This window comes from Euprymna scolopes, unplaced genomic scaffold (assembly GCF_053919585.1).
Source record: "Euprymna scolopes isolate OS-2025 unplaced genomic scaffold, ASM5391958v1 sca760, whole genome shotgun sequence".
NCBI lineage: Eukaryota > Metazoa > Mollusca > Cephalopoda > Sepiida > Sepiolidae > Euprymna > Euprymna scolopes.
In genome coordinates, this window is record NW_027633836.1 from 1 (window position 1) to 7,500 (window position 7,500).

General features: G+C 59.8%; 2 non-coding genes and 1 pseudogene across 2 annotated transcripts in view; all 3 read left to right on the forward strand.

Moving 5' to 3' along the window:
• The first annotated feature begins 1,586 nt into the window (after window positions 1–1,586).
• LOC145276207 (small subunit ribosomal RNA) lies at window positions 1,587–3,956 on the forward strand (annotated as a pseudogene).
• A 395-nt stretch (window positions 3,957–4,351) lies between these two features.
• Window positions 4,352–4,509, forward strand: LOC145276201 (5.8S ribosomal RNA). Its single transcript, XR_013867896.1, has one exon. It is a non-coding gene; the product is annotated as a 5.8S ribosomal RNA (ribosomal RNA).
• A 594-nt stretch (window positions 4,510–5,103) lies between these two features.
• LOC145276203 (large subunit ribosomal RNA) overlaps window positions 5,104–7,500 on the forward strand; it is a 5,717-nt gene continuing 3,320 nt past the window's right edge. The window contains exon 1 of the ribosomal RNA XR_013867898.1: window positions 5,104–7,500. This exon is cut by the window's right edge and continues 3,320 nt beyond it. This is a non-coding gene — a ribosomal RNA (large subunit ribosomal RNA).

Genomic DNA, 7,500 nt, shown 5'->3' on the forward strand with positions numbered 1-7,500 from the left:
GTGCTGCAGCGACTTCTCGTCCGACAACGCATAAGCGTCGACGTCTGCCGCCGCATCTTCTGATACGTGGACGGTGATAGCGCTAGTCCCTTCTTGCGCCACCTCCACCTTTGTTAGCGCCAAAGAAGATCGATCGAGCAGTCGTGGTCGCAGTCGATTAACCCGTTTTCACCGTCCGCAGTTCCCAAGCCGCCGATCAAGTCGTTGCTTCTTCTTGTTCGTTCTTTCCCCATACCGTCGATTTGCACGGCTGCCGGATGAGCCATCCTCTGTCCGGCGAAGCGCTCACGTCCAGTGATCGATACTTGCCACCGACAGTCCTCCCGCTCGCGACTCGGTGCTCGAATCGGACTCGTTCGTTTTTATCTCGATGCGATTGTGAAAAGGGGGACCGGTCGTCAATGTCGTGTGTGTCGACGATGTTGTTCGCCCGGTCCGCCGCGTTGTTGTCGTTTTTTTTTTTTTTTTTTTTCCCCTAACGTTTCGCCGTCGCACGGACGAAAGGGTGAGAAAAAAAAAAGCTCGAAAAGCCGCCCAAAAAAATCGGACCGAGGAGCCGCTTGCGAGAACGCGCCATGTGCACGTTGTCTCTCCTCGGTTTTCCGAGCACGAACACGACGCCGGTCGGTCGGTCGGTCGACGGAAGGCGACGACGAAGGTGACGGGAAAATTTACGCCGCCGCTGCCCTGGTCCCAGCTCCTCCCCGATGACGGCTGTGATGTTGACGTTGACGTTGGCGACGACGACGACGACGACGGAGACGACGACGACGACGAGACGGCATCGATGGCGACCACGATGACGACGACCTCGACGAGTTCAGTCTGCACCTTGACCTCCGATGTCCGTGTGCACTGCCGTCGTGCTGTTTGTCGTTTGTCGTATGTATCGCTGTCAAGGGTGCCGTTGTCGTTGTTGTTGTCGACGTTGTTGCTTGCTCTCTCGTCTCGGTCGGTTGGTACGTTGATGACGACGACGACGACGAAGACGACGACGACGACGACGAGACGGCATCGATGGCGACCACGATGACGACGACCTCGACGATTCCAGTCTGCACCTTGACCTCCGATGTCCGTGTGCACTGCCGTCGTGCTGTTTGTCGTTTGTCGTATGTATCGCTGTCAAGGGTGCCGTTGTCGATGTTGTTGTTGTCGACGCTGTCGTCTGTTCTCTCTTCTCGGCCGGCTGTGACGTGGACGTTGACGACGACGACGACGAGACGGAATCGATGGCGACCACGATGACGACGACCTCGGCGAGTTCAGTCTGCACCTTGACCCTCGATGTCCGTGTGCACTGCCGTCGTGCTGCTTGTCGTTTGTCGTATGTATCGCTGTCAAGGGTGCCGTTGTCGTTGTTGTTGTCGACGTTGGTCGCTTTCGTTCTTTGAGTCTCGGTCTCGGTCCAAGTCAGGGGAGAAACAAAAAAGAGGCCATCAGCGCGGGCAGCGCGCTTCTACTGACGGCGAACCTCCTCGAAAAACAAATAAACACGTGCCCGTCGTTGTAGTTGTCTGTCTTATGTCGGTCGGTCGGTCGGTCGGTCTGTCGTTCTGTCGAAACAAAGTCCCAAATTCCAACGATACCTGGTTGATCCTGCCAGTAGTCATATGCTTGTCTCAAAGCTTAAGCCATGCAAGTGTAAGTTCACGCCACGCATTAGAACGGGCGAAACCGCGAATGGCTCAGGAACCGGACCTAATCCTCGGGACCGTATTCCTCCTCGGAGGCGATGGATAACTGTGGCAATTCTAGAGCTAATACATGTGACACAGGCCGCGATCGGTCGGCGCGCCGTCGTCGCCACGCCTCGCGCGCTGGCACCCGCGTCGGCCGTTCCGGGTCGCGGCGCTACATATTAGACTGAGACCGATGCGCGTCATTCCGTCCTCCCGTCGTCGGCGTTCCCGCTCGCGGGTCCGTTCGGTGGCGGGGCTCATAGGGCGGCGCGCTCCGCTTTGGTGACTCTGGATAACTCACTGGTCGATCGCACGAGCTTTCACGCCCGGCGACGGGTCTCTCGAGGGTCCGCCCTATCAACTGTCGACGGTCGGTTAAGTGCCTACCGTGGTTACTACGGGTAACGGGGAATCGGGGTTCGATTCCGGAGAGGGAGCATGCGAAACGGCTACCACATCCAAGGAAGGCAGCAGGCGCGCAAATTACCCACTCCCGGCACGGGGAGGTAGTGACGAAAAATAACGACGCGGGACTCTGTCGAGGCCCCGCGATCGGAATGAGTACACTTCAAATCCGTTAACGAGGACCAACCGGAGGGCAAGTCTGGTGCCAGCAGCCGCGGTAATTCCAGCTCCGGTAGCGTATATTAAAGTTGTTGCGGTTAAAAAGCTCGTAGTCCGAACTCGGGTTCGTGGTCGCGCAAGCGGCCCCGGGGCGGCGGCGCCATCGTCCGTCGTTGACTTTGGTCGTCCGTTCGCATTCCCGGCCCTTTCCGCCGGTGTCAACCGCTAGCATACCCGCCACGCGGTCCTGCCGGCGAGGTGGACGAGGAGGTCGTGATCGGGATCCGGGAAAAAAAAAACAAGTGGTCGTCGGTTCGGTTCCGGGAGTAGTCTAACGGGGGGTGCTACGTGTGTGTGTTTGGGTGTGTTCATTCGCATCCCCGCACTCTGACCCCCGCGCTTCTCTCCCTCTCCCTTTCCGCGCGTTCCTCTTTTTTTTTGAACCCCCCGGTCCGCTCCGAGTCCCTGCTTCGTGTCTTGTCTGCGCGCGTGTTGCGGTCGGCGGTTTCTCCTCCAAGGGTGCTCTTAACCGAGTGTCCGCGGCGGCCGGTACGTTCACTTTGAAAAAATTAGAGTGCTCAGAGCGGGCTGTTCAAGCTTGCATACGATAAGCATGGAATGATGGAAGAGGGCCTCGTCTACGTCTGTCGGTCTCCGTCTACGGCGAGGCAATGATCGAAGGGAGCGGTCGGGGCCACTCGTATTGCGACGTTAGAGGTGAAATTCTTGGATCGTCGCAAGACGAACTGCAGCGATGGCGTGTGGCAAGCACGTTTTCCTCGATCAAGAGCGAAAGTCGGAGGTTCGAAGACGATCAGATACCGTCGTAGTTCCGACCGTAAACGATGCCGACCGGCGATCCGCCGGCGTTCGCTTCCATGACCCGGCGGGTAGCCTGCGGGAAACCAGAGTTCGGTTCCGGGGGGAGTATGGTTGCAAAGCTGAAACTTAAAGGAATTGACGGAAGGGCACCACCAGGAGTGGAGCCTGCGGCTTAATTTGACTCAACACGGGAAAACTCACCCGGTCCGGACACCGGTAGGATTGACAGATCGATAGCTCTTTCTCGATTCGGTGGGTGGTGGTGCATGGCCGTTCTTAGTTGGTGGAGCGATCCGTCTGGTTGATTCCGATAACGAACGAGACTCCGGCCTGCTAACTAGTGCGCCGATGTCAGTGATTTTTACGGCGGGCTCGGCGTCCTCCGTGGCGCTCGGGTCCGGGTCGGTTTTCTCACGCACTTCTTAGAGGGACGGGTGGCAGAAAGCCACACGAGGCGGAGCGATAACAGGTCTGTGATGCCCTTAGATGTCCGGGGCCGCACGCGCGCTACACTGGAGGTATCAGCGGGGACTTCGCCCCGGCCCGAGAGGGTTGGGAAACCTCTGAACCACCTCCCGTGATAGGGATCGGGGCCTGTAACCAACCCCGTGAACGAGGAATTCCCGGTAGGCGCGGGTCAACAGCCCGCGTCGATCACGTCCCTGCCCTTTGTACACACCGCCCGTCGCTACTACCGATCGAACGGTCCGGTGAGGTCCTCGGATCTGGCCGACGACGCCGCCGGGCAGTGCGCGACGTGTCCGTCACGACACTCGTGCATCTACGCCTCGGCGTTCGATGCCTGGAGAAGACGACCGAACCCGATCGTTTAGAGGAAGTAAAAGTCGTAACAAGGTTTCCGTAGGTGAACCTGCGGAAGGATCATTACCGTTTTCCCGTTCGAGACTGGTTTGTTGTTTTCCGGCCTACCTCCTCTGTCTGTCGGCGTCAACGCCTCGAATGCGCGCAAACAAACCTATAAAAGGCGGAGCGAGAGATAGATTTGTGGTGACGCGGAGGTTTTTAAAGCCCCAGCTCTTCTTGCTTGCTTCCGCGTCTTACCACCTGTTTGTTTTTTCGCCCACCGCAAGTGATGGCCGCTTCTTCTTTGCCTTGTCGCCGCTTTATCGTTTTTTGTTTTTTTTGCAGCCGCTGTGCCACCGCCGCTAGCTAAAAACAAACTACTCGCGACATTGCAATGCCGTCACGCCTCCTCGCACAGACCTCCTCGCACACTACTAAATCTATATAAACAAAAACTAATATAAAAAACCCAAGTGCTGAACCCTGGACGGGGGATCACTCGGCTCGTCCGTCGATGAAGAGCGCGGCCAGCCGCGAGAACTGATGCGAATTGCAGGACTCAGTGAACATCGACACCTCGAACGCACATTGCGGCCCCGAGATCCCTTGTCTCGGGGCCACGTCCGGTCGAGAGGCGGAACGTTACATGTCTTTCTCCGTTAACGAAACGACATCTTGCCGTCCCCGTGCCCGCCCGGTCCTCGGCACGGTGGTAACCGGGACGTCGCAGGAGCGAGTGACGAGGGGGAAGAAAAATAAAAAAAGAATTGACTCCTTTCAATGTCTTTTTTTTTTTTAAAACCCTCTCCGGCCTCCTCCTTCGTCTCCCGCTGGCAGACCGCGGAGTCTTTTCCCTTTTCGACCGCGTGAAGAAACACTGTGGAGGAGGAGCAGGAGGAGTCTGTCCGAAAGCAGCCGAAGGGAGAACAAAACAAAAAAAAAAGCACCGACCTAACCGACTGCCGACGTAAGCGCCGCCTGCTCGTCTCGCTCTCTGCCTCATGAAGGTGTCTCTCAGCGACGCCTCGAGCAGCGCGACGAGCACGGCCGTCGCACCGTAAAAAGGTGGCCGCGTCGTAGGCAACGTCGGATGGGGAGGACCCACGCTTTTTTTTAATTGTTGGCTTCTTCATTTTCGGTCGGACGGGCGCTATATCGGCCAGCCGTCGTCACACGGAGGGTACCGATCGAGATTCCTCTCCTCCAAACACCACACTCTACTAAAAACCGCCGCCCTCGGCTCGGACGAGACGACCCGCTGAACTTAAGCATATCGCTAAGCGGAGGAAAAGAAACCAACCGGGATTCCCTTAGTAACGGCGAGTGAACCGGGAGAAGCCCAACGCCGAATCCCGTCGCAAGTTAAAGGCTTCGGGACGTGTGGCGCATGGGTCGAAGGCAGCCGTTCGTTTTCGTCTCGCATAGTTCGGAGTTCCCTCGATCGGGGCCGCCCGCGGCGGGTGCCAGGCCCATTCGGTGCGGACGGCGAGCGACGGCCTTCGATCCGAGAGTCGGGTTGCTTGGGAACGCAGCCCAAATCGGGTGGTAAGCTCCATCCAAGGCTAAATACCGGGACGAGTCCGATAGTCGACAAGTACCGTGAGGGAAAGTTGAAAAGAACTTTGGAGAGAGAGTTCAAGAGAACGTGAAACCGCCCAGGGGTAAACGGGTGGGACCGCTCACCGCGATCGCGGGGGGACTCAGTCCGGTGCTGCCTAGGCTCGAGCCAAACTCGATGTGTGTTCTTGAAAGAGAGGCCGTCGCGGCACAGGTCGTCGTTCGTCGTGTCCGCGGGGAACTCGTTCTCCGCGGGCCAGCTTTTGTGCCCGCGTCGCCGACGAAGGAGACGGGCCGCGTGGATAGCGGGAAGGGAAACGTGGTGACGACCGCGGCGTCGGTAGGTGGCTGCGTCGGTTGGCTGCGACGGAGGGGACTCGTCCTCTCGATCGCTGCTGCCGCCGGGCCCTAACCCGCCGCATCCGTCGCCGCCGCTTCTTCTTTCCTCCTGCTCCCTCCGCGCGCGACTCCGCTGCACCCGTCCCCTTCTCATCGCTCGGCGTAATCATGGCGCGGGCGCTTCGGCGCGACCTCCGCGCGGCCGGCACCGGACGCACTTCCCTCCGGTCCGTCGTCGCGACCCGTTCCCGGCGTGCAGGTCGAACACGCGGGTTTTTTTCCGTAGGCGGCAGGCGTTTCATCACCCTGAAAACCCCCGTCTTCCCACCTTGTGAAGTCGGGGGCCACCGGCCGTCGGGCCCGCGAACGTAACTGCCCCTTTCTGCCGGGAACGGAGGAAATCTGACACGATCCGTTACACGTGGCGAGCCGGTCCGTTTTGATCCCGCCGGAAGTCGCGTGCGGGCGACGCACTCTGTGTGTCGCTCCTTAGGCGCCCCACCGTCTCGGGCGCGTGCGCGATGAGAGGCGGGATAGGACTGGCGCGGCCTCGCCGTCACGCACCTCGCCGACGTTTCGGGTTCTTGTCGGGGGCAACCCCGCCCGCGCCCGTTTCCGTTTCCGGAGAGGTCGCTCGGCGACGCTTTTTTACTCGAGCCGCCCGCCACCCCGGGTCAGCGACGTGCATCGGCAACCCACCCGACCCGTCTTGAAACACGGACCGAGGAGTCCTGGCCGTTCGCGAGTCGTAGGGGCCACCTCTGACTAACCCCGAAGGCGAAGCGAAAGCGAGAGAGCGTGTAGGAGGGCGTCGATCGGGAGAGGTGTCGTGGCAAAGTCGTCCGGGGGTCGTCGGGGGGTGTCGTCGGTCTCGTGCCGTCGTCTTCTCCTCGCCTCACCCGCCTCCGAGCCGTGCCCGATCCCGCCGGCGCGGCGTTTTCGGCCTTCCGCCGTCGCTGCTGCGGTGCCCGCAACTTTTCCTTTTTTCTCTCTTCCCGAGAGAGATAGGAGAGGGAAGGCTCGTGGCTGACGTGCGGTTGTTTTTCCCTCCTCCCCGAGAGGGGACCGGCGCATCTTCCAAAAAGGGGAATTGCCGGGCGCCAGCTTCCATATCCTCCTTCCGCCCATCGGTGAGATCCCGCGGCTTGAACTAGTCCTATTTTGTCGTCGAGTTTAGGCGCTGCGCGCGGGCGCATCACCCCCGGGTCGGTTTCCCCTTTTTCCGAGTACGACTCGGCCGACTCTGGCGTAGCGAGCGACCAGGGACCCGAAAGATGGCGATCCACGCCCGGTCGGGATGAAGCCAGAGGAAACTCTGGTGGAAGTCCGAAGCGCCTCTGACGTGCAAATCGATCGTCGGAACCGGGTGTAGGGGCGAAAGACCAATCGAGCCGTCTAGTAGCTGGTTCCCTCCGAAGTTTCCCTCAGGATAGCTGGCGCTCGATCGTCGCAATTCCATCCGGTAAAGCGAACGATTGGAGGCCCCGGGGCCGTTCACGGCCTCGACCTACTCTCGAACTCGGAACGGGTGGAACGGGCCGACTCTCCCGAACGACGGAGCCGACCCATCCGGCCGCCGCCGCCAGCACGCTTCGCTGGGCGGTTGGTCACCTCGAATGCGAGTGCCAAGTGGGCCACTTTTGGTAAGCAGAACTGGCGCTGTGGGATGAACCAAACGTCCGGCTAAGGTGCCTAACGCGACGCCCATGAGATCCCCGAAAGGGTGTCGGTC